This window comes from Podarcis pityusensis, assembly GCF_964106645.2.
Source record: "Podarcis pityusensis genome assembly, chromosome: 3".
Lineage (NCBI taxonomy): Eukaryota > Metazoa > Chordata > Lepidosauria > Squamata > Lacertidae > Podarcis > Podarcis pityusensis.
In genome coordinates this window covers 60078264-60106221 of record NC_138026.1, presented here as the reverse complement: position 1 = coordinate 60106221, position 27958 = coordinate 60078264, and the positions used below count along the sequence as shown (strand labels likewise).

At 43.6% G+C, this 27958-nt stretch overlaps 1 long non-coding RNA gene across 1 annotated transcript in view; it reads right to left on the bottom strand.

Annotated features, from left to right (window-relative positions):
• Window positions 1-7525: 7525 nt before the first annotated feature.
• LOC308473934 overlaps window positions 7526-27958 on the bottom strand; it is a 391929-nt gene continuing 371496 nt past the window's right edge. The window contains exon 2 of the long non-coding RNA XR_013984420.1: window positions 7526-7940. This is a non-coding gene — a long non-coding RNA (uncharacterized lncRNA). The remainder of the gene's footprint in view (window positions 7941-27958) is intronic.

The window sequence follows — 27958 nt, the reverse complement described above, 5'->3', positions numbered from 1 at the left end:
TCCAGGACCATCTGCGGGCCAGATTCAGAAGGCGATTGGGCCACATCCGGCCCATGGGTCTTAGGTTGCCTACCCCTGGTCCATAGCTAGGGAAGGGCTGTAGCTTAGTGGTGTATGCATGTTTAGTATGCAAAAGTCCTCGGTTCAATTCCTGCCATCTCCAGTTGAAAAAATCAGGAAATGATGGAAAAGACCCCAGTCTGAGACGCTGGAAAGCCACTGCCAGAGTAGACAGTCGTGAGTTAGAGCGACAGTCTGGCCTAGTGTAAGACAGCTTCCTATTTTCCTAATGCCTGCCCATGAAAGGTCTCTGGTGCCTTCAGGAGGAGCAGGGAGGTGTTCAGCTAATTAGGATACTCCCATTACCGTGACAGAAGTTATATCTGGTCTGTTCTTTAAACGCTCTGATGAAACACGTTTGATGACTCCCTTAGGTAAGGCATTGCTACTGGGCTAAAGGTCTGGTTTGACAGTGTCTGGTTGTTGTGTTTAAACTCTAACTTAAATTGCCCTTCCTGCAGTGTAAACTGAATGCCATGGTTCAGTTCGCTCCTCTGCAAAGAACCATCTGTGCATCAGTAGGCATCATCCATCCATATCAAGGACAATGTGCAGTTCTCACATTAGTATTCCTTCTCAACAACTCTGGTGACAGAGGTCAATGGTGAGCTATTTCGAAGCCTGGCCAGGACCCAAGTACAATGGTGAGTGGACATCAGATACATTTTAAGCCTTGATTCAGGTAGGTAGCCGTGTTGGTCTGACACAGTCTATATATATATATATATGTGTGTGTGTGTGTGTGTGTGTGTGTGTGTCCCCAGTAGCACCTTTGGCATAGGGTTTGGCCTGTTTGTCCAATAGTCAAATGCCAGCAGTGCCATTCAGCTCTCTATATTGGACAAACAGGTCAAACCCTACACCAAAGGATAAATGGACATAAAGCTGATATCAGGAATCACAAGACAGAGAAAGCAGAAGGAGAACACTTCAGTATCCCAGGACATCCAATACAGGACCTCAAAGCAGCTGTCTTATTACAAAAGAATTTCAGAAACAGACTTGAAAGAGAAGTTGCTGAAGTACAATTTATCACTAAACTGAGAACTATAGAGAGACCTTGTCTTAATAGAGATATTGGATTCCTGTCTCATTACATATGCTAATTATCTGCATACTATCCCTTGCTTTTTCCTGTAGGACTAATTGCAGTCGTTAACAGTTTACCATACGGTTTACCATACCCACTGAGTCAATCACCCCTCTCCTACCACCCTCCAGGGTCTGGTGACTTCTGTTTCAGTGTATCTGAAGAAGTGTGCATGCACATAAAAGCTTATACCAAGAACAAACTTAGTTGGTCTCTAAGGTGCTACTGGACATTTTTAAAATATTTTAAAATATATTTTAAGCCTTGCAGTTGTTTGTCTCATTGGTAAGGCTGGACTAATTGGGAAACTTTGGGGTTCTTAGCGGGGGAAGATTTTTAGATCACAAAACATGGCAGCAGGTGATGGGGGCAATATTAAATGGTGTTCCTTGAAACTCCAGGAGCAGCCTTAGAGATAGACTTCTTGTGAAGAGAGAGGACTGGGTATTCGAGTAATAAATTGGTGATTCAAACAAAGGAAATCAGGGAATGAGTTGGAAGGACAAAGAAAAGGGCATGTGCAAATCCAAGGATTGCTGGACCATTTGGGGCATTACATATGAACAAGCCCAATTAAAGAAATGCCTAAGAAGGTCAAGGATGTTTGTATTCAAACCCAAAACTGTAATACAGCCGGTTCTATTTTTCTAGAAAAAGTGGTGCCAGAACTGACCATGAAAACCTTGTTCTCTTAGAATGGCAATGGCACCCACCTGAGAGGTGCTGGAACTCAGTTCCAGTTGGTTCCAGCTGGAAAAAAGCCCTGAAAACAGCGATGTGGAACCTGTGACCTTCCAGAAGTTTTGGACTGCAATTCCCATCATCCCTGACCATTGTCCATGATGGCTGGAGCTCATGGAGATTGTAGTCCAAACAACTGGACAACCATTGGTTCCTTCCACCTGCTCTGACAATTGCACCACATTGTTCCTTTATGTAAATTGCTTCTACTTTGTAAGAACTGCTGTGTTAGATCAAAGTTAGAGCCAGTACCTGGCCAACCAGATAGCTGACAAGAGGAGCATGATAGAGAAAGGCCCTCTTCCTTTTTGTTTGTCCCCAGCGCCCACTTTCTTTGCTTTTACCACTAATTTTGAATCACTGACAGAAAAATCAATGCTCCAAGTACTTCATTCCAAAGTGGAGCCTGGCAATCAATCTGTAATTCTGAGACGTGAAGGCAGAAGACCTGGCGGTTGTTTTGTTTATGCTCCCACTGTCCTGCTGGAGTCAATAACACTGAGCAAGTCCATAAAAGAGAAAAAGAGGAGCTGCCAAGGGATAGTTAGAATAAAGTAGTTGGAGGATCAGGTAGAAGCAATCATGAGAAGGCCAAAATTCCAGGGCTGTTTTTCCTTCTCTTACTTTGGAACAACTAAGCTGATTCAAATTAAATTTTCTTAAACATGTGCTCTGGCTCAGAATTTCAGCCCAGTGGAGGATTTTTTTTGTTTTGTTTTGTTTTTGTTCTTAATAAGAAATGGCTTGGATATAATAAAATCACTCAGTACAGGGATTCTTCTGGTGGTGTTCTAGGGAACAAATTGCCAGGAATGTCCCTTGCGTAAGGCTCATCAAAGTAAACAGCGTTTGTGCGAGAGTGTTTACCTATTCATTGCACTGAGCATTGCAATTCAGCTTTCCATAGAGTGCGCCATTGCTTAGCGGCATAGTGCAAAAGTCCCGCAATCAATCAATCAATCAATCACTGATTTCCAGCAAGGACCCCCTTTGTGTAAAACTGCCGTCCGCAAAATGCAAAAGATTGGAATGGGTGCTACCCATGTCACAAGGTAGGTATTTGATGTGTTGCTATGTAAGTAGGGCTTCAATCCTACTTACCTGGCAGTAAGCCCCACTGAACACAGTGGTACATATTTATTTATTACATTTATATCCCCCCTCTCAGGAGCTGCAGGTGGTGTACATGGTTCTCTTCCTTTTCATTTTATCCTCACAACAACCCTGCGAGGTAGGTCAGGCTGAGAGGCAGTGACTGGCCCAAGGTCACCTAGTGAGTTTCATGGCCGAGTGGGGATTTGAGCCCTGGTCTCCCAGGTTTAGACTGACACTCTAACCACAACACCACACTGGCTCTACTTCTGAATAAACATGCATAGGATTGTGTACACTTAGCAGGTATATATACAGTGGTACCTCCGGTTACAGACGCTTCAGGTTACAGACTCCGCTAACCCAGAAATAGTACCTCGGGTTAAGAACTTTGCTTCAGGATGAGGACAGAAATCGCACAGCGGCGGCATGGTGGCAGCAGGAGGCCCCAATAGTCTAAGTGGTACCTCAGGTTAAGAACGGACCTCCAGAATGAATTAAGTTCTTAACCCGAGGTACCAGTGTATGTTGTTGTTGTTTAGTCGTTTAGTCGTGTCCGACTCTTTGTGACCCCATGGACTCTTCGTGACCAGTGTATAGGGAAGGGTTTTTTAAAAAATGTTTAATGTTTTATTATGTTTTCATATATGTTGGAAACTGCCCTAAGTGGCAGGGGCAACCCAGCAAGATGTGTGGGCTAAAAATAGTAAAGTTATCATTATGGAATGGGATGCCCCTATTTTCATTGGAGAAATGTTGGAGGGTATGGAAGAGGCTGGGTGGCTCTCCTGCTTGCAAAACACAGCAGCCTGTTTAACAGTTATACAATGGAAATGTCAGAGGAAAATGCAGAAATGGACCATGACAGTTCATGGACAGCAAGGGGGATGGGGAGAGGGAGAAAGGAAAAAAACAGTAGAAGCTGGACATGACTAGAGGGCTGTGCCAAGCAAATATTAAAAGGACTAAACCTTGTCACTCAGCATTGAAATGAAATGATTACATAATTGTTTGCTCACACAAATAGTTCTCTCCCCTTTAGGCAGCCTGCCATGGTATCATATGGCCTGATTTCGGATGCCATTAAATGAACTAATTGTGGAAAAATAATGGAAAAAATGCTTCCTATTTTCCTTGGAAGCTCTTTGCTCTCTCAGCTTTGGCTGTTTGGTTATTCTTCTCAGGTGGAAAGGTAGAACAAGCAATGAGGTCCAAGTATATAAAGCAATAGCCTTAAGCTTGTCATCTACTAAATTAGAAGTAGGGCAGCTGGCACTGCTTCAAGTATCAAGCGCAGGAGCTTGAACATAGAAGCCTGGCTGTTGAATCAGGCAGCGGTGGGGAGAAGAGACCGCAAATTACTGCTTTTGGCCTCATCAAAGCAAACAAATCAGAACAACAAAATAGCTGCTCTTGTCAATAAACTCTGCTACAACAACCAAGGTGGCAAGGCAGCAGCCCTGCCAACACTCCCCTCTTTGGGCCTAGTTAGAGAACAATTTGTCCCCTGGGGAAATCCAATTAATTTCAGTCTTTGATTTGTCTGCACATTCAAATGGCAAGTCATAGGCTGAGGGGCTTTGGAAAAGATTTCTCACAATATCCTCTGGTGAGATCAAGAGCTTCTTTGCCCATTTCTCACTTAAATCATACAAACCAGGAATGAGACACTTCTCCATTCTTAACTGCTCCCAGGCCAGAATGGACGAAGCGGGGGCAGGAGGGCCAATAGGCATGAGCCTATGATTTTGAGGGGGCTTACTCCAAGTGCCTCTGGTAAAGTTGAAATGGGGCCTATTTTTATGGACACATGGCCCCAGGATATAATTTTTGTATGCATTACTTGGTTGGAGAACTGCATTGCAAAACTGAGAGTGTGATTTTCAAAGGATGGCTGTGTTTCAGTTCTTATATTGTTTTGGGAAGTGCAAATTGTGTAGATTTGCCTTTAAATGTGAATTGTATTAGATCTGTCCCCCATCCCGACCTGCAAATAACTCAAGATAGTCCTTGTTTCTGTAGACTTAGGCTTTTATTGGGTGTTCAGGTATTCAACTGCTGTGTAATTGTTGCCTCTCAAAATCAGAGATAGAATTAATGTGTGCTAGGTCTATTAAGGCTGAATTTTATACAAATAGACCCTATGTGAATGTTCCTTCCAACGTAGCCCTGTATACTGGAGAAAAGTTGCCTCTCCCCTCCCCCCCATATTTAGTTAAAAGTGCATGTCCTTTTGTTCACATAGTGGGAGATTTTAGAACGACATCATAAGCTGAATTGAGCTTGTGCGGCAACCCTTTCCCTTGTTTCTGCTACCTTGGGCAAGCAAGAAAAACACAGAGTTTATAAGTCCATCCTTGGACTGCTATGCATAGCCGGTTGGCTGCATTTTGACTTGGTAGGTCACCAAAGTGCAGACCTGAGTTACTGATGTCTCCACTGGGGCTATCATGTATTAAAAGGAGATTAAAGTTTCCTAGTATTAAGCCAGACTCCCTTTAGGCATGCAGAATAAGTCGGAAAGAACACTCCATGCTCACATGGTGGGAACGGAAATACTGTTTCTGTAAAAGTTTTACAAGTCGTACTGCAGCGACCTTGTGGTGCTTGTGCTCCTTGGCAGGTGTGAGTGACAGGTGACACAGATGCTGACAACTTGAACATTAGGCACAGTCCTGTTTTCCACTATGAAAAATAAATCAAAGTCAGTTACCTTAGAAACAATAATTTGTTTTACCCTTGGGGATAAAAAAGAGGTGAAGTGGCTGAAGAATGCGCCTTGAGAATAAGTGTAAACCTGTTAGGGCTGGAGCGTAACAAGATCTAGCCTGACACCCAGGGAAAAGTTACAGGGCTCATGTACAAGGGCTGCAGGTATTGTGTACCTGTCCTTGGTTCACTATAAGAACTGTGGAGGAATGCAAAGAAAGAAAGGGCTGGTGCAGGCACAGATGGAAAAGACATGCAAAGCACTGTACAACTTGGTACACTGCATTTAGATGCTTTGTGCAAGGCCCCGGGAATTTCGAAGGAGATGGGCTTCCCTCTCCACTGGTTTGCATTTAACACTGCACAATGCTTAGTATTGTCATAGATCTAGGGTACCAGAGTGTGTTAGTGAATGGTATATATTAATAAACAGTAGTGTTTAAATAATAAAACTAAGTGTGCAGCAAATCCTTAAGTCACAAAAGCAGAATCCTCTTAGCTGAATAAATCATGCAATTTGTATTTATACATTTATTACATTTTTATTCCATCCTTGCTTCTTCTGTCAATAGTGTACTTAGCTCCTCTGCACCCTGTTATAGGACAAGCCAGAGTGTTGGGTTGATGACTCCTTCTGCCTTTGCACAGGAAATGCCTGAAGGAACTTGGTTCTGGAGAGAATATGTCACATAGAGTGGCACATCACTCTGTTTTTCAAACTACAAACCCAAGAGTTTTCAAAACAACCATGCACACACAATATATCACGTTCTCTGTTCACAATACTGCTGCTTTTATTCTAACCCTATTTCTGCAAATCTCACAAGAAATTAGAACAGTGGTAGGCATCCTTTGGCCCTTCAGATATCAGTGGGGTCCAGTTCCCATCATTCCTGATCATTGGCCATGCTGGCTGGGGCTGATGGGAGTCCAGGATCATTTGGAGGGGCAAAGGGTCCCTACCCTTGTCTTACATGATACAGACACCCCATATATAGAGAAGGAGGATGTTTGTGCAAGCATCTTCAGTCGCAATCCAGAATTTTACTTTAATGTTTAATGGGCTTGTCCCCTTGAACTTCTGCGTAAAAAGTTCCCTTTCTTTCCTCCATACTTTGGCTCTGATCAAAGGAAATGCTGAATAAAATAGTTCATCAATCCTGGTACAAATAGTTATGTTCTCTCTCATCTAATGTGACTTAAAAACAAAACAAAAAACCTTAACTGAATGCGTGACAGAATATCCAGCCCCCGTATTCCCCTCTGCTGCATCTAAGGAGATAAGATCACGTTTTTTGCTCTTGTTTAGGTGGCACTAATCTTTAAATCTCTGTTATTCAGTAACCAAGTTTTATGTCACAGTATTTCAGTGTCTTCAAGACATTCCCAAGCAAAGAAAAAATGAACCTCATGTACTCTGAGCAGTTTTGCATCACTATGCGCGGCGGAATATTCAACTGCACAGGACAAAAGGTCAGGGCATGTAACTTTAACCCAAAAAAATTGGAAAACTACAAATGAATCCTGGAAAAAAATGTGACAAAATAATTCAATCATTACAAAGGGTGCCTGGAATGCGAGCAGGAAGGAGACAATAGAAAGGGACTGAGAGAGCATTTCATAGGCTATTATTCTGCTTCATAATCTGCTGGTAATCTGTTTTTTTATTCAGCTGAGTGGGCCAAGGACCCAGTAGCACAATGCTGTTTCTACACAGCCCTCATCCATTTCAATGGAGCTTGAAATGGATGCAAATGTTTGTGGGCACACGCACTAAACCCTGTCTGTGGTGCCTACCCTTTCCCCCAAAGAATTAGACCAGAGACCAGAGTATGGGTTCAAATTGGCCACAACTTTATTGAGCTTCAGAAGTGGGAAACTTGACACAGGCCTTGGCAGGTAACCCTCTCAGCCCATCTGGCTGAGGATATGCAGGCTGATGAGGTGCAGTGGGAAGGGGACTGTAAAGCACAAACTCCCGGGAGTTTGACCTACATGCCGCCGCTCTAGGGCTAGGGATTCCCGGTTTTGCCCTTTAACGGGCCCTGCAAGTGCTGCTGCATGGGAAGGGAGCACGAATGCATCCCCCCTGACTTGATGATAGACTAAAGGATACCTTGCCAAGGCCTAAAACCGTCAAAGTTGTGACGAAATGCTATGGGGAAGGCGAAACCTGCCAATGCAGTGAAAATTCCTTCCCAGTTCTGAATACAGCAACCATCTTACGACCGCAGCAGCGCCCGCTGACCTGGAAGGAAAAAGTAAGGAAAAGGTATCGTTAACTTGATGACCGCTGACCTAGGATGAAATTATTTGGAGGAAAGAAATTATTAATTTGAGGAAGGGTGGCTGGGTGATCCTGGATGGAAGAAAACCAAGTGAGGCTTGGTCAAAAGGGTCAGCCTCTTTTCTTTGGCCTTAGCCCCACCCTCGGCCGGCCGTCCATTATCCTTCCTGGCCGAGGGTGGGTCAAAGGCCAACCCAAGCAGGTGGGAGGCACCCGTCCAGGTGAGCCCCTGCTCGGTGCTGCAAACCCGCCCACCTGTAGGGAAGGGAGGGTGGAAATTGCAGTTCTAATGTAAAGTTAAGCTATGGGCTACAATTCCTTTGCTTTCGCTTACATATGTCCCCAAGGATACAAGTTGTTTGCAGCCTGTCAGCTTTCTGTACCAGTGAGTATGTGGCAGAGCATCTGCTCTGCATGCAGAAAGTCCCATGTTCAATTCCTGGCCTTTCCAGGTAGAGCTGGGAGAGGCACCTGCCTGAGACCCTGGAGAGCTGCTGCCAGTCCCCAGATACAGTTCCTAGGATGCCATGTGATTGTTAAAGTGGTATAACTGTGCTTTAAATGTATGGTGTATCTATGGCCTCCACCCAGAGAATGGTCAGAAGGCATATAGCCTGGTTCTACTACTAAAGCTAAGAAGGTCTTGGGTCTTTTAAGGTGCCCGGGTGAAAGATGCTCTGGAGCAAGACCAGGGTATCTGTTTAATAAATATTTGTTTGTATGTATCCTGCTATTTCCCACACTGAAGGTTGTACAGTGGTACCTCAGGTTAAGAACTTAATTCATTCTGGAGGTCCGTTCTTAACCTGAAACTGTTCTTAACCTGAAGCACCACTTTAGCTACTGGGGCCTCCTGCCGCCGCCGCGCCGCCGCCATGAGATTTCTGTTCTCATCCTGAAGCAAAGTTCTTAACCTGAGGTACTATTTCTGGGTTAGCAGAGTCTGTAACCTGAAGCGTCTGTAACCTGAAGCGTCTGTAACCTGAGGTACCACTGTATGTGACTACTGTAATACCTCTGAGTTGGTAATTCAGACACCAAAGCAGTGAAACCCCACACAGCTACTTGCTTGGTGTTGGCAAACTTTCGCTTTGTTTGTTTTGTTATTTTACTGTAAATATCGAGACCATAAAACGCTGCAGGTAAAGCAAGGAGGCTGCTTTTCTGACTTTCTGATCTACAAATGACATTACATAAGAATATAAGACATGACATAAGGCGAGGCTGCTGAATCAGGCCAGTGGCTCCTCTGGTCCAGCATCATGTTCTCACTGTGACCAACAAGATGCTATGAGACGCCTGCAAAAAGCAGGAGCTGAGCAACGCAGCACCTTCCCCTCCTGCAATTTCTAGCAACTGGTATTCAGAAGCATATGGCCTCCGATCGTAGAGGCAGAGCAAAGCCATTGTGACTGGTAGTCATTGACAGTGTGCATGCACACGAAAGCTCATACTACTACTACTACTACTACTACTACTACTACTACTAATTTATTATTTGTACCCCGCCCATCTGGCTGGGTTTCCCCAGCCACTCTGGGCGGCTTCCATAGAAACCAGAAACACTAAAATATCATACATTAAAAACTTCCCTGAACAGGGCTGCCTTAAGATGTCTTCTGAATGTCAGGTAGTTGTTTATCGTTTTGACATCTGATGGGAGGGCGTTCCACAGGGCGGGCGCCACTACCGAGAAGGCCCTCTGCCTGGTTCCCTGTAGCTTTGCTTCTCGCAATGAGGGAACCGCCAGAAGGCCCTCGGCGCTGGACCTCAGTGTCTGGGCAGAACGATGGGGGTGGAGACGCTCCTTCAGGTATACTGGGCTGAGGCCATTTAGGGCTTTAAAGGTCAACACCAGCACTTTGAATTGTGCTCAGAAACGTAGGAGCCAATGTAGGTCTTTCATGACCTTATGTGGTCTCGGCGGCCGCCCCCAGTCACCAGTCTAGCTGCCGCATTCTGGATTAGTTGTAGTTTCCGAGTCACCTTCAAAGGTAGCCCCACGTAGAGCGCATTGCAGTAGTCGAAGCGGGAGATAACTAGAGCATGCACCACTCTGGCGAGACAGTCCGCGGGCAGGTAGGGTCTCAGCCTGCGTACCAGGTGGAGTTGGTAGACAGCTGCCCTGGATACAGAATTGACCTGCGCCTCCATGGACAGCTGTGAGTCCAAAATGACTCCCAGGCTGCACACCTGGTCCTTCAGGGGCACAGTTACCCCATTCAGGACCAGGGAGTCATCCTCACCAGCCCGCCCCCTGTCCCCCAAAAAACAATACTTCTGTCTTGTCAGGATTCAACTTCAATCCATTAGCCGCCATCCATCCTCCAACTGCCTCCAGGCACTCACACAGGACCTTCACTGCCTTCACTGGTTCTGATTTGAAAGAGAGGTAGAGCTGGGTATCATCTGCATATTGATGGACACCCAGTCCAAACCCCCTGATGATCTCTCCCAGCGGCTTCATATAGATGTTAAAAAGCATGGGGGAGAGGACGGAACCCTGAGGCACCCCACAAGTGAGGGCCCAAGGGTCTGAACACTCACCCCCCCCCCACTTTCTGAACACGGCCCAGGAGGAAGGAGCGAAACCACTGTATAACAGTGCCTCCAGCTCCCAACCCCTCTAGACAGTCCAGAAGGATGTTATGGTTGATTGTATCAAAGGCCGCTGAGAGATCCAGCAGAACTAGGAAACAACTCTCACCTTTGTCCCTAGCCCGCCGGAGATCATCAACCAGTGCGACCAAGGCAGTTTCAGTCCCATGATGAGGCCTGAACCCTGATTGGAAGGGATCCAAATGGTCCGCATCCTTCAGGCGTGCCTGGAGTTGTTCAGCAACCACTCGCTCAATCACCTTGCCCAAGAATGGAAGATTTGAGACTGGGCGATAGTTGGCCATACTGGCCGGGTCTAAAGATGGATTTTTAAGAAGCGGTTTAATGACCGCCTCTTTCAGTGGATCTGGAAATGTTCCCTCACAGAGGGAAGCATTCACCACCCCCAGAGCCCATCGCCCAGCCCTTCCCGGCTTGCTTTTATTAGCCAGGATGGGCAAGGATCAAGGAGACAGGTGGTTGGTTTCACGCGTCCAAGCAGCCTGTCCACATCCTCGGCGGTAACGGATTGAAATTGATTCCATGCAACTTGACCAGACAGAGCTCTAGCACTCTCCCGCCCCAGCCCTGCTCCCACGGTGGTGTCTAGCTCCTTCCAAATGTGAGTGATTTTATCTGCAAAAAACTTTGCAAAATCGTTGCAGGAGATCTTGGGGTCTTTACAAGGCCCCGGTGGTAAAGGTGGTTCCGTTAAATTGCGTACCACCTGAATAACAAACTTAGTTGGTCTCTAAGGTGCTATCCTCTATGAATTTGTCTAATCTCTTTTGAAGTCATCTCTGCCTCCTGCAGTTCAAGTTTAGCTGTGTAAGATGTATTTGTATCTTGCTATTCTACGCAGGGGATGTGGGTGGTGCTGTGGGTTAAACCACAGAGCCTAGGACTTGCCGATCAGAAGGTCGGTGGTTCGAATCCCCGTGACGGGGTGAGCTCCCATTGCTCGGTCCCTGCTCCTGCCAACCTAGCAGTTTGAAAGCATGTCAAAGTGCAAGTAGATAAATAGGTACCGCTCCGGCGGGAAGGTAAACGGCATTTCCATGTACTGCTCTGGTTCACCAGAAGCGGCTTAGTCATGCTGGCCACATGATCCAGAAGCTGTACGCTGGCTCCCTCGGCCAATAAAGCAAGAGTCAGAAACCCCAGTGTCAGTCACGACTGGACCTAATGGTCAGGGGTCCCTTTACCTTTACCTTATTCTATGCAGGAGCTCAAGATTGCGTTTGTTTCCCTCTCCTCTTCCTTCTATATTTGCAATAGCCCTGTGAGGCAGGCCAGGTTAAGTTAATATATTTACAGAAGCAGCAGTATTTGTCAAAATACTGTGGGGCAGGGAATGCCAGGAGCCAAATCCACATACACTGTATCTAGCCCAAGAGATTATTTTAGTATCTCTCCTTTTTTGGGATACAGGTGGCAGAGCAAGAAACATTTGTATTCCTTGCTAAGACTCCACATTCTTTACACAATAAACAAATAATCTGGAATGGCCCTGAGTTATTGCTGTGTTGCAGCATAATGGAAAGTTAGTGATCAGGTACTTATCATTTTTCAGTGTGAAATGGCACATAGTGTATCACATTGAGAATAATCTGCAGTACACTGATAGTTGTAATGAATAAATAGTAAGAAATGCATTCATCCCCAAAGGGATCTATATGCAATGTTGGATTCCTTGTTGAATGAGTGCCTTTCTTTCTTTCTTTTAAGAAAAAGGTTCTCAAACTACCACACACAGGTAAGTTTCCAGTGGGTCAAAGGGATTAAGTGTGGTGATGGAATCAATTGTGTACATTGGGGGATGATGATCAAATTCCACCAATAGCATGTTAATTATTTAAAGTCTGTTAATATTTCATAATAGAGGTTCAGTTTCTCTGATCACTTTACTCTGAGGAGGAAAGATTCTCACACACCACCAAAATACCTTTCAGTAGAGCTCTAACCCAAATGTTACTGCACAAGGGCATTCAGCTTGCTTTAACAATCAGGTTGTTCTGCCATGTTTCATATGAGAATATGCTCTGCATTTGTCTGGAAATAGGTAATACTGTAAAAGCCCATTATGAAAGCTGCCGCTTCCCATTGTCACTATCTGTCAATAAGAGCAGAAAAACGCATACAAAGGCAAATATTTTGATAAATGCATGCCATGAAGTGGTTTATTTATTATGAGAATAGTCATGCTCAGAAAGCAAAAACAGTCAATTCATTATTAGAAGATGAATGCCTCACCATGAGTTGTCATGTGTTTCATTTTGGGAACGTTGCATGTTTATGAACCATTATTCAAATAGTACAGCAAGCCTGCAACTTACACACATTTAACTTGTGCTCATTCATCTTTACATATGGTGCAAAAAAATCGAAAATTTAAAAGGGGGCAGAAAGTGGGTGGGGTTCAAGGAAAAATGAACCCAGTGTGTTTTGCTGGCTTACTTTTTTGATAATGCAGGATATATCTAAAGAAACATTCACAATCCATGAACAGCAGTGTTAACCAGCTCAGTGATATCCATTTCATGGGGGGGGGGGGGACTGTATTCACATTTGTATTGAGAGTCACTCAGTCTCCAGAAGAAAAGATGCCTATAAAATGGACACAATTACATTTCAATGTTTTGTTTGGTTTTAATAAAATAACCCACCTGTAAATGCATTTTTCAATTTATTTCATTGAAAAGAAAATAGTTGTTATGATGAAGTGCTGTATCAATGGTACATTGGTACATTTAACTAGAGCTGTGCAAGGCCTCCCACTTTGCAGCCCAGTTCAGTCTTTCAGATGAACTCCCCATTTCATTCAGAACCCTTGGGGGGCTTGCTTCAAAGCTTTGCTCCTCTCATTGATGTGCATTACGAAACCAAAATGACCTTTAATCACTTTATGGTTTTAATGTTGTGCAGAACGTATAGTATTGAATTAGCTGTATTCTGCCCTGGAATGCTTTAGGCTGAAGGGTAACCTAGAAATGGGGCTGAGGGATGAATAAATGAATACGGCAGTTCCACTAGGGCTTGGTGTAATTACTCAGTGGTCTCTGTTATCATTCCATCTACTTCCAATCTTCGGGGGGAGAATGGCATTGCCACCCACCCAGAAGGGGAGGGTATCAAAAGGCATGGGGAACACCAAGGCTTGCAGATGCACAGTGAAAATGTTATGGGGGAAGCATGGTGGATGGGGCCAAAAACCCAGTGGATGGGGCCAAAAACCCAGTGCAGCAGACTGAATGTGTTCTGTGGCCCTATGATGAGAGGAGATGGAATGGGGTGGCTGAGGTCCTGAACAACAGTCCACCACACGGCAACACTGTGCTGCAGTGCATACATGTTACTTTCTAACAAAAAGACCAATGGAAGGAACTGAATCCTTTGAGCTATGGTGGCTCTAGATCTGGTTCAGAATGAGCACTGAAATGTCAATCATCATGCAAATGTTAACAGAGGAGGGTGACTTTTGATGTGCTTACAATGGGCAGGAAAGTGTCTTCATTTTTACTACTACCACTGAGAAGGACATTGGCATCCTTCAAAGAAGTATAAATGAATGAATGAATGAATGAATAAATAAATTTTAGAAAGGGAAAAACGTTATTGAAATGGGAGAACTAATGTTGGTTTTCTCTTCTTCGCTGCCCTCTCACCTGGGCTCAATAAGTGCAAGGCAGGAGTGAAAGATAATGATTTGCAAGATTGCACTGATGAGTAACACTTTCCAAAGGAAAACTGCCATCTGTCCAAAGTGTTAGGAAAGTGTCCTGGAATTGCTTCAGAGTTCAATGTGGCACTAAGAGACAGACTAAACCTCCATCGTCACGTGTAACTACTCTCTGACTTTTTCAAAGCCAAAAGCATCCTCCAACGTTGCAGCTTGAAGCAGAGGCGGGGCAGAAGCATAGCTGTCAATGTTTCCCTTTTTTAAAGGGATATTCCCTTATTCCGAATAGGATTCCTCACAAGAAAAGGGAAAATTTGACAGCTAGGGGCAGAAGGAGGAAGCTGTTTTCCCCTCCTCCCCCTCCAGTCAGGTTACCCACATCTCTTCCCTCCTGTGTGGAAAAGCAGCTGGGGTGTGTGTGTGATTCTGAGCAGAAAATGAGCTGAAGGAACTGCTTGTGGTTTAGGCAGGCAGCCCCATAAGCCATTCCACTGTTGTAGCTCCCCACATCCCCAGTAACTTTTCCTTAAACAAAACAGGATGGGAATGTGCTGTAAATGTGTGCTGTTTAACATCTAGGTTGCCCTAAAATACAATAATAATGGGAAAAAATATTTCTAAAAATTCCTAGTATCAGCTGCTACTGGTGAAAAAGAAAGAGAATGGGCATTTATTTACTTGTTTGTTTACATTAGTCACATATACCATTCCTGAGGCATAAAGGAGATGAATTAGAATGCCACCTGTCACATAATAGCAAGATTACCCGAAAGGACACATCTCTGTTCAAAAACAAGCAAGTCTTGTGGCAAACAGATTTATCCTGGCATAAATGTGCACCAGGATACAGTGGTGCCCCGCAAGACGAATGCCTCACTAGATGAAAAACTCGCTAGACGAAAGAGTTTTCCGTTTTTTGAGTCATTCCGCAAGACGAATTTCCCTATGGGCTTGCTTCGCAAGACGAAACGTCTTGCGAGTTCTTGCGAGTTTGTTTCCTTTTTCTTAAAGCCGCTAAGCCGTTAATATCCGCTAAGCCGCTAAGCCGCTAAGCCATTAATAGCCGCTAAGCCGCTAATAGCCGTGCTTCGCAAGACGAAAAAACCGCAAGACAAAGAGACTCGCGGAACGGATTAATTTCGTCTTGCGAGGCACCACTGTAAACATGTTTGCTGTTAAGGTGCCACGAGCAGTGGCGGAGCTTCATGTTTCGGCACTGGGGGGTGGAGAGCAGGTGAGGGCAGGACTGGCGTGTGTCCTGGGGGCATGGTGCGCCTCATGAGGGGGCGTGGTGCCCAGCACGGGCAGGGGGGCAGTCGTAATGGCACCCAACTGGGATCGCGCTGCCGGGGGCAGTGCGCTCCCCCAGCACTCCTCTTCCTCCGCCAGTGGCCATGAGGCTGTGTTGTTTGTGTTGTGACAAATGGAAATATCTCCCCCTCCCAGATGACAGAGCAGTTATTAAAAGCTTCAGTAACTACTTTAGTGTTTAAGCAATTGGTACGAGCAGCTCATTCTAGGGGCCTGGGCAGTGTCATGCCCTGAGCAAAGTCCAGTTGCCACTTTCATGGCAAGCAGCATGGAAGTGAATGTGAAAGCAGCCTACTGATCTTTGAAATGGGAGGTGCAAAGTCACCCTTCACATGCTAAGTAACTTGTTTTACTCTTTTCTTTCTCGTGCACCCAAAGTCCTTTGCAGAATGCCCAGGAATGGAGGAGAAATTCTATTTGGTTTGCACTTTGATGAGAAACTACCAAATTCACGTTTTTAACCAACACAAACACACACACACACACACACACACACACACACACCACCTATCCTTCTCTGAATTTTGCAATGCTGCTCTCTAACCAATGGAGATATATAGATTTGGGGCAAGTGTACATAAAAATGCATATATGGGTGAAGGTAATGTATGCAAAAATACATTAGAGAAAATCACAGAAGGCTTCTATTATTCAAAACGGCATTAAAAATGTGTTCATTTGACAGTCATGCTAAAATGCTTAACATTTTCATGAGGAATATATATATATATATATATATATATGCAAATTGCTGCAGAAATGTGGAAAGCTGAACATAAGACTGGAAACATGAAAAATGGAGAGAGACTGAATTTGAAGTATTTTTCCATCCCTAGAACTGCCTAACCCATTCACTCTGTAAAAGTTGGTTTTTACTTTCTGCACAAATGCTGTGTGTATTTGATTTTAAAATGCCTCTGGTCCACTTCCTATTCCCTATTAATATCATTTGTATGACTGCATGGAATAAGCTCAATGATACCTGCAGTGACATGTGAGAACACTCTTACATCTATGTCCACTTCCCTTATCGTGGGAGGAAATAGGTACTCAAGCCTGTTGTTCCTCATCCAATCTACCTGAAAAGCTCAGCATGTGATGAGGTTCGGGCTGGTTGTTCCAGCTCAACTTTGTGCCTCTCTATGGCCATTCCTGTGTTCCGATACCAATATTTACAAACTTTTGCCACTTTGTAACTAAGCTGCCTGTGCAGCTTTCTGAAGCACATGAACCAGACCTTTGACCTTTGAAGAGTTTGTAAGTAAACCAGTCTTTAACTTATCAGATGTGTGGTCTTTTTCCTATGTTTTGGAAAGAAACCATTTAAGGGGACATTTTAGAACTCTCTTAGGAGAGCATATTCTAAAGGCCTAACAGTCTATAATCCAATGCTTTACTTTGCTGCATATTTTGTGAGTTTAAATGCTGGAGTTCTTTTACCAAAGAGTAGTTGGCCCGAACTTGAATGTTGGCATCCAGGTATTCACATTCTCTCTCTCTCTCTCTCTCTCTCTCTCTCTCTCTCTCTCTCTCTCTCTGTGTGTGTGTACACTTACACATACACATATAGGTCAATACCAGCACCTTAAATGAATAATCAGCAAAATAACTGTGCATGCATTTTCATACTTAGTATAATGTGTTTTCAGAAACACGTCTTATTTCTGGGTAACAGAGCACAGGATTGCAGCCTTAGTCCTCACTGTGAGCAGAGCAGCAGAAAACGATGAGGCACAGTCACATGATCAGAATTGATGGCAGAATTGCTGTCCCTGAAGGAAACGGGGAAACCGCAATGGAGTGCATTGCTACTTTCTTACAGAGATGAAAATCAAAGGTGGCCATTTTTCAGAAAACTGGTTATACTCTTAACATCAGCAGGTATTAAACTGACATGCAGATGCACTTGATTCAATTCTTACTAAGCAGGCAGCCTGCTTCTGACAAGACACACCGGTATGACTATCAATCAGCAGGATTAATTTGATCTGTTGGCTGCAATCACATCAGAAGCACATTTAAATGGTGACGGAAAGATGGCAGATCATAAAAGGGAGAAAGTACAAATTGTAAAATAAATACTAAATACAGAATGGGCATATGGCCATATAGAAGGCAGGACTAGTCCAAAATAATGTTATATGGATGCCATGGGCTTTTGTGTACTGCATATGATACAGTACAGCATGAATTTTAACTCTGAATTCCTCCAGCAATTTTATTGCTTGTGATGCCGTCTATTGTATCACAGAGGTGAAGAAATGCTACCTTTAGTCTGTTGGAGAAAAATATAACGTTCAGGTCCTGTTTGCAACAGGACAGTTTTATCATTATTTTCTTTTCTTTTCTTTTTTTAAATAATATTTATTACTTTTATAGATTACAAAAAGAGAAAAAGAACAAGAAAGGAAAGAACAGGGGGGAAAAACAAAAGAAAAAAGAAAAAAGAAAAAAACAATACCATACAATATATAGACAATACAAAACACACCCTAAACTCAAAAGTAAACACATTAAACTAAACTAGCCTTAACCCTAAATGAAACAAAACAAAAACAATTTAAAAACATACATCATATCTTTTCCATACTCTATCTTTCATTCCCTTGTTTCCTCGACCTCCTCTCACCTCCCTTTTTGTATTCCACTTCTATTAATTGTTTCAGCAAATCCTTTCCATCTTTCTCCATTTTCTGTAATATTGTAAATAACGTATTTTTTAACCTTATTTTCCATTAAAACTAAAATACTTATATATGCTTAACTCCTTATAACATTTCTACTAAGCCCATAAAAAATAAAAAATACAAAAAATCATTCCACCATTTTTCTATCACTCATTAGTTTTACCATAAGTCTATATATAAACTTTAAATTTTCCAATCTTCTTCCACCATCTCCTCTCCCAGGTTTCGGATTCTGCCAGTCCTTTCCGTCAGCTCCATAAAGTCCATCAACCTGGTGATCTTATATCCGAGGCTCTTAACTCTTTTCCAATTCCCTTCTGCAGGTCTTCTTCATTTTCTTTAATGCTAAAGAGCAAATCTCGGGGAAACTCCAACCTGTCAATCCTTTTCTTCCTTCTGAACAACTCAGCTAAATTTCCATAGTTAAAGCTACAGTCCATAAAGTATTTCAGGGCATATTTCAGGATTCCTCCAAGTCCAAAGGCCCCCAAAACTTCAATCTCCTCCAGGCCCGAGTCCATGTCCCAAAAGTCAGTTAATCCCTGCATAGAGGGCTCTTTCCAACTTTCCTTCTTTAATCCAAACCGGGATCCATTCCTCAAAGTCTGACTTTTCCTAGATTCAACTTATAGTCCTCAATTTGCTTCTGTAAAGCCACAGATCTCACTTGTATTATTTTATGTTCAACAACAGCAGCATTCTCCTTCTCCTCCTTCTCCTCCACCATTTGTCCTGCCAACATGGATTCCTGTACCAAGTCCTGAATTATTTCTGTGTTGGTGTTCGCTTTTTGACTCAAATTGGTCACTTTGTTAAGATAAATTTTATAACAAAAATTGAGAAAGATGGAAAGAATTTGCTGAAATAATTACTAAACTAGAACACAAAAACGGAGGTGTGAGGAGGTCAATGAAACAAGCAAATGGAAATTATGGATATGCAATTTGGGATTTGTGTTTTTTTCCTTTTTTCTTCTTTTTTACTTTTTTTATTGCTGTATTGTCGTATTGGTTTTCATATTTTGTGCTTTTCTTTTTTTATTGTCTTCTTTTTCTTTTTTCTTTTTTTGTATTGTAGTGTTGTTTTTTATTTTTTATTTCTCTTGTAATTTTGAAATTATCAATAAATATTATTTTAAAAAAATTTGGTCACTTTCTGTTCCAAATTATCAATTTTAAAAGTCATGTCATCCATCTTCTTGTGAAGTTATCCCAGCGAACAGCTTATCTTGCATAAAACAGTCACAATGGCCTCTCCTATCAACATTTTTAAATGGTCCAAGGTCGCTCTCTGGTTCTCAGAATCCTTATCTGCAGCTGGAAATCCCCCAGTTACAGTCCTATTACAGTTTCAAAAGCTCCCTCTAGAGGGAAACAGTCTCCACTTGTATCAGTTCTTTCAGGCACAACTCAGCATTAAAGATAAATTTTCAGTTACTTTTCCTCTTTTTTAAGCGCAGAAAAGGACAATGGAAACAGTATCTTACTCTTATTTAGCTAGCTGTCAAATCCGTTCTGTCAAATGCACTCTCTCCAAACGTCATCTGGCAGCCCGTTCCCAGGTTCAGATCAGTGGTAATTTGATTTTTCACTCTCTCCTGCAGGCTCACTAGATCCAAAATTTCCCCCTCTTCTCCTGCTTCCAAGGGGGGTTTTATATTTTAAACCAGTGGAAATTTAATCCTTTGCCAAAAGCTTTCAAAGGCTTTAACTTGTAACGTCTTTGCTTCAGTCTATTTACAAAAACGGGAGGCGGACTTCCTGTTTACAACCTTCCCGTTTCAATGCCAAATTAAAGTATTTAAAAATCCAATTTTCCGTTTTACTCACGCGTAGTTGTTTAAAATCCAATTGTCCACAGGAAAAAGTCAGCACTCTCCGGCAACAGCAATGCGGCTTCACTCCGTGAAAGAAGCAGTCGATTCAAAGCACCGCGCCACTCACCCCACGTCGCTCCGGACCCCCAAAACAGGGTTTCCCCGCGAGTAGGGGAGGCGCAAAAGGTGCCAGCCGAATTCCAGGTTCACAAGCTTCTCCCGCTTGTGATTTCAATGGGTCTCCACCTTCGCCGTGGTGGTCAGACCCTGTTTTTCACAGAGCAAGTTCCTCCCAAACGGAGGAGCTCCGCCATTGCCGGAGGCGCCAACCCGGAAGTCCGAGTTTTATCATTATTTTCAACGGGTCTTGCAGTAAGGATGGGGAATCTACTGAGGTCTTGTTCCTAACCATTAAGCTGGCTTTACTGATTATTTATTTATTTTAGTGGTTTATCGAATTGCACAATGACATCGTTTCTAAGCAGTGTACAATAAGCATAAAACATTTACTAGAAAATCAGTTGAAAATAACCATAAGATCAGGAAAAAACCCTCACTTAAATTGCAATAATAATAATAATAATAATAATAATAATAATAATAATATATTCACCAGGCATCAGAAGTTTAATAAGGAGGGGCCATGTCTAATTGTAGCAGGAGAGAGTTCCACAGAACTGGGTCCAGAATACTGATGATGTGTCTCCTAGTGGATATGATAGATCTGTGCCAATGACCTGTGATTTTATGTGGTTTTTATTGTATATATTATTTTTATTGAAATTGCAGCATAGCTATAGATATGCGCGTCATTGGGGAACTACTAACAGTGGCTATCATATGATGTTTTTGAGACATTAGTTGCTGTGTGGTGTCCTCATGACTTCCTCCTACGTACAACCACACTTCAGTAGAGCACATGTGACAGAGAAAAGGCTCTGGGATACCATAAATAGTGGGGAAAGCTCTTAGGGGGCCCTGTTTACAGCATAAATGTTTTATTTTAAGTGCCTAAGGGCCATTGCAGTAAATAGGTTAACCCAAGAGTGAGTGGATTGAGCTTTGCCATCAGTTAAATGACAACAGATAGATCTATAGCTGAGAGCTGTGCTCCAGCAACATGCATTCTGGGTGGCCTAAGGGAGAGCTTTTATTCAGCTGCTAACATAAAGAGCTTATTTTCTTCTTAAGGTTTGCATTCAAGTGCATAAACTTCCACCTTCCAAGGGGCAAGAAATTTGTCCAGTGTTCCCGCTGAATAACAGAGCCATTGTTAAACACATAATGTTCAAATGCAATGGGCGCATACCTTTCGATGCGCCCGCTATCGGATGTGGAACTCTGACCTTTCAAAATATATGGAAAGTGACATATTGTAAATGACACATGCACATCAACGAGAACTAATGAAATGGAAGACTCAATGATATGAAAGGAACATCTCAGACAAAGAGTTATGCACCTTTTTGCAGAGCCCATTGCAGGGCTACGGAACACAACCTAAATATATGTGAAGAAAGAAAGTTTCTTTATAAATTATTGTACAAATAGCTTTATAGATAAGATACGACCATTTTTTTCTGGTGGAATGTTTGACTTTGTTCATAACTTATGACAATTTCCCTCAGAACTATGTGTAGTCAATGCATTTTATAAATTCTATATATGAATTTTACTTCACAACACAGTTAGGAATAAAAATCTATTATATATTTTGGAAAGCTGTTTGTTTGCTGTGTATTTGAACACCTCTTAAAATAAGGTAAGCCAATTTTGCTGAGATCAAGGAGCAGGTTTTCATCTATGTTTGGATACAATTTGATGCCATTTTGACCCAAGATAGCAGACTGGATTGTTCAAAAAGGCACTGATTTTAGCAACTGATTTAAAAACTGAAATGATTTTTAGGTTTCTTAGAATAATCAGACAATGCCAGTTAATTATAAACAACTAAATAAATCCATGCAAAAAAAGAGATGACTTACTTTGCCATGCCATATTGGCAGACCAATATGGCTACTGTTTTGGAAAGCAAGTGAAAGTAATTAATTTTGACTTTAGTGTGCTATTTTTATACGCACATGCATGCACATGGCAGACACCCACAATTTGTTCTCAGGCAGTTGAGGAAAAACTCCCTCCCCTCCTCCAGCAAATTCTACAACTAGGAAATAAGGGGAGGAATCATAGCTGTCAACCTTCCCGTTTTTTGCGGGAAACTCCCTTATTCCAGGACCATTTCCCACTGCTTCCTGCTGCTATCCTGGATTGTTAGATATCCCGTAGACTGTCCCCGGGACAGGTGAGGCTGCTGATCCCTTATTTTCGAGGCTGCTGATCCCTTATTTTCAAATCTGAAAGTTGACAGCTATGGGAGGAATCAGCTCATTCATATCAAATAAAATGCTGACCCTCCCAAGAAGGGGGAAATACTCAGCTAAATTAGAGGAGGAAGCAAACAGGAAGGAAGGAAGGAAGGAAGGAACTCTGATGGGGTGGAAGAATGGGGAGCCTCAGGAAGCACTGAGGCCACATGATCTGAAGGACTATCTCTGCTCACATCAAGGCAGCACAACCGTGACATTCCCAGAAACAGAGACGTCATTTGGGCTTCTGATTTGATTTGGGAATGCCCTGGAAATGGAGCAGGGCCCAGGCTGCCTGGGTAGAGGCAGGGTGCAGGGAAAATCCTAGAGACCTCCAGTCTCCTTCCCAAAGCCTGGCAAGGTCTGTGAGGTTGCAGTCTCAGGTGTTTTGCTAAAAAATGTGCATTTTGGGGCTTTGTGAACTCCCATGAGTCATGTGACTCACGTGGTGGGCAGGCAGTGGCGTTGCAAGGGGGGCAGGTGGCGGTGTGCCCCAGGTGCCATGTCTGGAGGGGTGACAAGAATGCACACCGTGGGGTGCTTGCCCCACCACCCCTGGGTGCAGATGTGCAAGCAGCCATCGCACTGCCACAGCCACATGTGGAGGATCCCATCACCGTCCGTATGGCGCTTGGGCGGTGCCGGCGGCAAACCGCTATGTACAACGCATGCGCTGTACGTAGCAACACCACGCATGTGCCATACGTAGCGGCGCAACGCGTGTGCAGCTGGCGGTTTGCCCCACCCTGGGTGTCGGTTAGCCTTTGTTCGCCCCTGGGAGCAGGAAGATGCACATCCTAGTTTCTGCGGTCAACATGTTTGAGGGTATGGCAGTGATGGCTACCAACTTGGATGATATTAAAAGAGGATTAGACAAATCAATGGAATCTAAGTCTATCAATGATGAAAGCTATGCTCTGCCTCCATGGACTGTGGGGCAATGCTCTGCTTCCACGGTCAGATATAGTATGCTTCTGAATACCAGTTGCTGGAAACTGCAGCAAGGGAGAGTGCTCTTGTGCTCAGGTACTGCTTGCAGGTTTCGCCTGGGCATCTGGTTGGACACTGTGAGTACTGAATGCTGGACTAGATGAGGCATGGGCCTGATCCAGGAGACTCATCTTATGTATGTATGGCAAGTTGTGTTAGGTCTGGCGTGTGTGCATGCGTGCACATACACACACACAATGGATAAGTTTTTAGGTTTCTGTTTTGTTGTTTTCTCTACTTGGTTTTAATGGCTGTATCATTTTGTAAGTCACTTTGGACAACTTTTCACGAAAAAAGTGACTACTACATGCATATATTATCGCAAATGATGTTGATGCCCTGGGGCCACGGGTTTGTACATTTATTTAAAAGATGAGAACTTAAAGTACTATAACTTGCAGAAGATTTGCTTTGTCTCAAGATTATTCCAAAAGCATCTACATAGGAAAACAAAAGCAAAAGCAAAACAAGCCTCTTGAAAAACAATGGCGATTACATCACTGTGTGGGTCAAATGGGAAATGGAAAACATGGCACTGTAATAATGTGAGTCATTCTGTTGCACTCTAACCATTCCTCAGACGCATGGGTTCACTTGCTGACATATGTTTTGTACAATTGCGCAAAGTACAATGCCGGGGGAGATGTCCTTGCTCATTTGCTCCTGCCAAGATTGACTCTTAACTGATAATTGGGTTATCCACTTTCCAGGCAAGCTCTCCCTTTTTCACGCAGTGCCCGTTCATTAATCAAAGAGACATAAACCTGTGCACACCATTTATCTAACTGATTTCCCTATTTGCCTTAACTAAATTACTCACACAGTTAGTCTCTTTTTAAAAACTGTAATCACTGGGATGAAAGATGCCAACTTTTTTCTAGGCGGTCTTTTATGCTTTTAACATCTCCACTGTAGAGACAAAATTCCTCTATCATGGCATCTCTTTGCTGAGGAAAGATTCAGCGCCTGAATTTCTGCTTCTCGTGTCATTTGTTGAAAGCACAGGAGTCATGATGGAAGAGAAAGAACGAAGACAACTCTGTATAGATCATAGAATCATAGAATCATAGAGTTGGACGAGACCACAAGGGCCATCGAGTCCAACCCCCTGCCAAGCAGGAAACACCATCAGAGCACTCCTGACATATGGTTGTCAAGCTTCTGCTTAAAGACCTCCAAAGAAGGAGACTCCACCACACTCCTTGGCAGCAAATTCCACTGTCGAACAGCTCTTACTGTCAGGAAGTTCTTCCTAATGTTTAGGTGGAATCTTCTTTCTTGTAGTTTGGATCCATTGCTCCGTGTCCGCTTCTCTGGAGCAGCAGAAAACAACCTTTCTCCCTCCTCTATGTGACATCCTTTTATATATTTGAACATGGCTATCATATCACCCCTTAACCTCCTCTTCTCCAGGCTAAACATGCCCAGCTCCCTTAGCCGTTCCTCATAAGGCATCGTTTCCAGGCCTTTGACCATTTTGGTTGCCCTCCTCTGGACACGTTCCAGTTTGTCAGTGTCCTTCTTGAACTGTGGTGCCCAGAACTGGACACAGTACTCCAGGTGAGGTCTGACCAGAGCAGAATACAGTGGCACTATTACTTCCCTTGATCTAGATGCTATACTCCTATTGATGCAGCCCAGAATTGCATTGGCTTTTTTAGCTGCCGCGTCACACTGTTGGCTCATGCACAGTTCTTATAATTCCCCATCGTGAAATTCTTAGTTTTTATCAGCAATACAAATCTTTTTGGACCTTGGTTGCCCCGTCCTTGTCTTGAAAGGTTTACAATAGGGGGGGGGACTGACTTCCTTTTTGGATCCCCCCCCGCTCGTATCCAATTCAAAAAGAAATTCTTTTTTTCCTCCTTTTAAACCCAGTTTCCAAATTACTCACGGGTTGTTGTCTAAAAGTCCGAATTTTCAATGGAAGAAGTCAGCGCTCTCCGCCGGATGGCATGCGGCTGCGCTCGGCAGGGATAGCAGAGGACTCAAAGCACCACGCTTCTCCCCGGCACCCGATCCTTAGCCTTTAAAAAGGCTCCTTCACGAGTCGGGAGGGCGCTAGCGGTGCCAGCCGAGTCTCCATGTCCACGACCCTCGTGGCCGTGGTTTTTAAGGGTCCCCGCATCGCCGGTGCGGTAGGACCCAGCCCCTGCCGAGCAGACTCCCTCCGGAGCTCGGAGGGAGTCCGCCATTCGGCGATGGCGCCAACCCGGAAGTCCTATTCTTTTCACATGTACTGCTCTCAAGCCAGGTGTCCCCCATCTTGTATTTGTGCCTCTCATTTTTTTTGCCCAAGTGCAATACTTTACATTTCTCCCTGTTAAAATTCATCTTGTTTGTTTTTGCCCAGTTCTCTAATCTGTCAAGGTCGTTTTGAAGTGTGATCCTGTCCTCTGGGGTGTTAGCCACCCCTCCCAGTTTGGTGTCATCTGCAAATTTGATCAGGATGCCCTTGAGTCCATCATCCAAGTCGTTGATAAAGATGTTGAACAAGACCGGGCCCAAGACAGAACCCTGTGGCACCCCACTAGTCTCTCTTCTCCAGGATGAAGAGGAACCATTGATGAGCACCCTTTGGGTTCGGTCAGTCAGCCAGTTACAAATCCACTGAGTGGTAGCATAGTCAAGACCACATTTTACCAGCTTCTTTACAAGAATATCATGGGGCACCTTGTCAAATGCCTTGCTGAAATCAAGGTAGGCTACATCCACTGCGTTCCCTTCATCTACCAGGCTTGTAATTCTGTCAAAAAACGAGATCAGGTTAGTCTGACATGACTTATTTTTCAGAAATCCATGCTGACTATTGGTGATCACAGCATTCCTTTCTAGGTGCTCACAGACTGTTTGCTTAATGATCTGCTCCAGAATCTTCCCTGGTATTGATGTCAGACTGACTGGGCGGTAATTATTTGGGTCCTCTCTTTTCCCCTTTTTGAAAATAGGGACAACATTTGCCCTCCTCCAGTCTGCCGGGACTTCGCCTGTTCTGCAGGAATTCTCAAAGATGACTGCCAGTGATTCTGAGATCACATCTGCCAGTTCTTTTAATACTCTTGGATGCAGTTCATCTGCCCCTGGAAACTTGAATACATCTAAACTAGCCAAGTATTCTTGTACTATCTCCTTAGTTATTCTGGGCTGTGTTTCCTCTGCTGAATCATTTGCTCCAAATTCTTCAGGTCGGGCATTGTTTTCTTTATCGGAGAAGACTGAGGCAAAGAAGGCATTGAGGAGTTCAGCCCTTTCTGTGTCCCCTGTTTGCATTTCACCATCTTCTCCTCTGAGTGACCCCACTGTTTCTTTGTTCTTCCTTTTGCTACGAACATACCCATAAAAACCTTTTTTGTTGCTTTTAACCTCTATAGCAAGCCTGAGTTCATTCTGTGCTTTAGCTTTTCTGACTTTGTGTCTACACATGCTGGCTATTTGTTTGAATTCCTCTTTGGTGGTTTCCCCCCTTTTCCATTTTTTGTACACATCCTTTTTTAATCTTAACTCAGTTAAAAGTTCTTTAGATAGCCACCCTGGCTTCTTTAGGCACCTTTCATGTTTCCGTCTCATTGGTATTGCCTGATGTTGTGCTTTTACTATCTCCCTCTTAACAAACTCCCAGCCATCATGAACTCCCTTTCCTTTTAGTATTACTGTCCATGGGATCTCACCCAGCACTTCCCTAAGTTTTATGAAGTCGGCTTTCTTAAAGTCAAGAAATTGAGTCCTAGTATGCTTGGCTGCTCCTTTCCGCTGTATAGTAAACTTCAGAAGAGCATGATCACTCGCGCCTAATGATCCTTCCACTTCTACCCCACTAACCAGGTCATCAACATTGGTTAGGACCAGATCTAAAATGGCTGTTCCTCTTGTTGCTTCTCCCACTTTCTGGACAATGAAGTTGTCTGCAAGGCCAGTGAGGAATCTGTTTGACCTTATGCTCTTGGCTGAGTTTGACATCCAACAAATATCCGGGTAATTGAAGTCCCCCATTACTACTATCTCCCTTCCTTTTGCATGCTTGGCCATCTGTTCCAGGAAGGCATCATCTATGTTCTCCGTTTGGCTTGGGGATCTATAGTAAACTCCCACAATGAGGTCACTGTTATTCTTCTCTCCCTTAATTTTGACCCAAATGCTCTCACTTTGGCTTTGAGGTTCTAAATCTTGGATCTCTTCACAGGCATACACATCCCTGACATATAACGCCACTCCTCCTCCTTTCTTGTCTGGTCTGTTTCTCTGAAATAGATTGTATCCCTCCATTATTACATTCCAATTGTGGGACTTATCCCACCAGGTTTCAGTGATGCCTATTATGTCATATTTAGTTTGCTGTACCAAGAGCTCAAGCTCATCTTGTTTATTTCCCATGCTTTGCGCATTAGTGTACAGACATTGAAGTCCATTAATCATTCCCCCGTGTCTCTTATTTAAGGATTTTTTCCTCCCACCACTAGGTCTGCGTGCTGTTTGCTCCATTTGGTCTATGACATTTGGATGATCATCTTCATCAATTGATAGACTCCTACCTT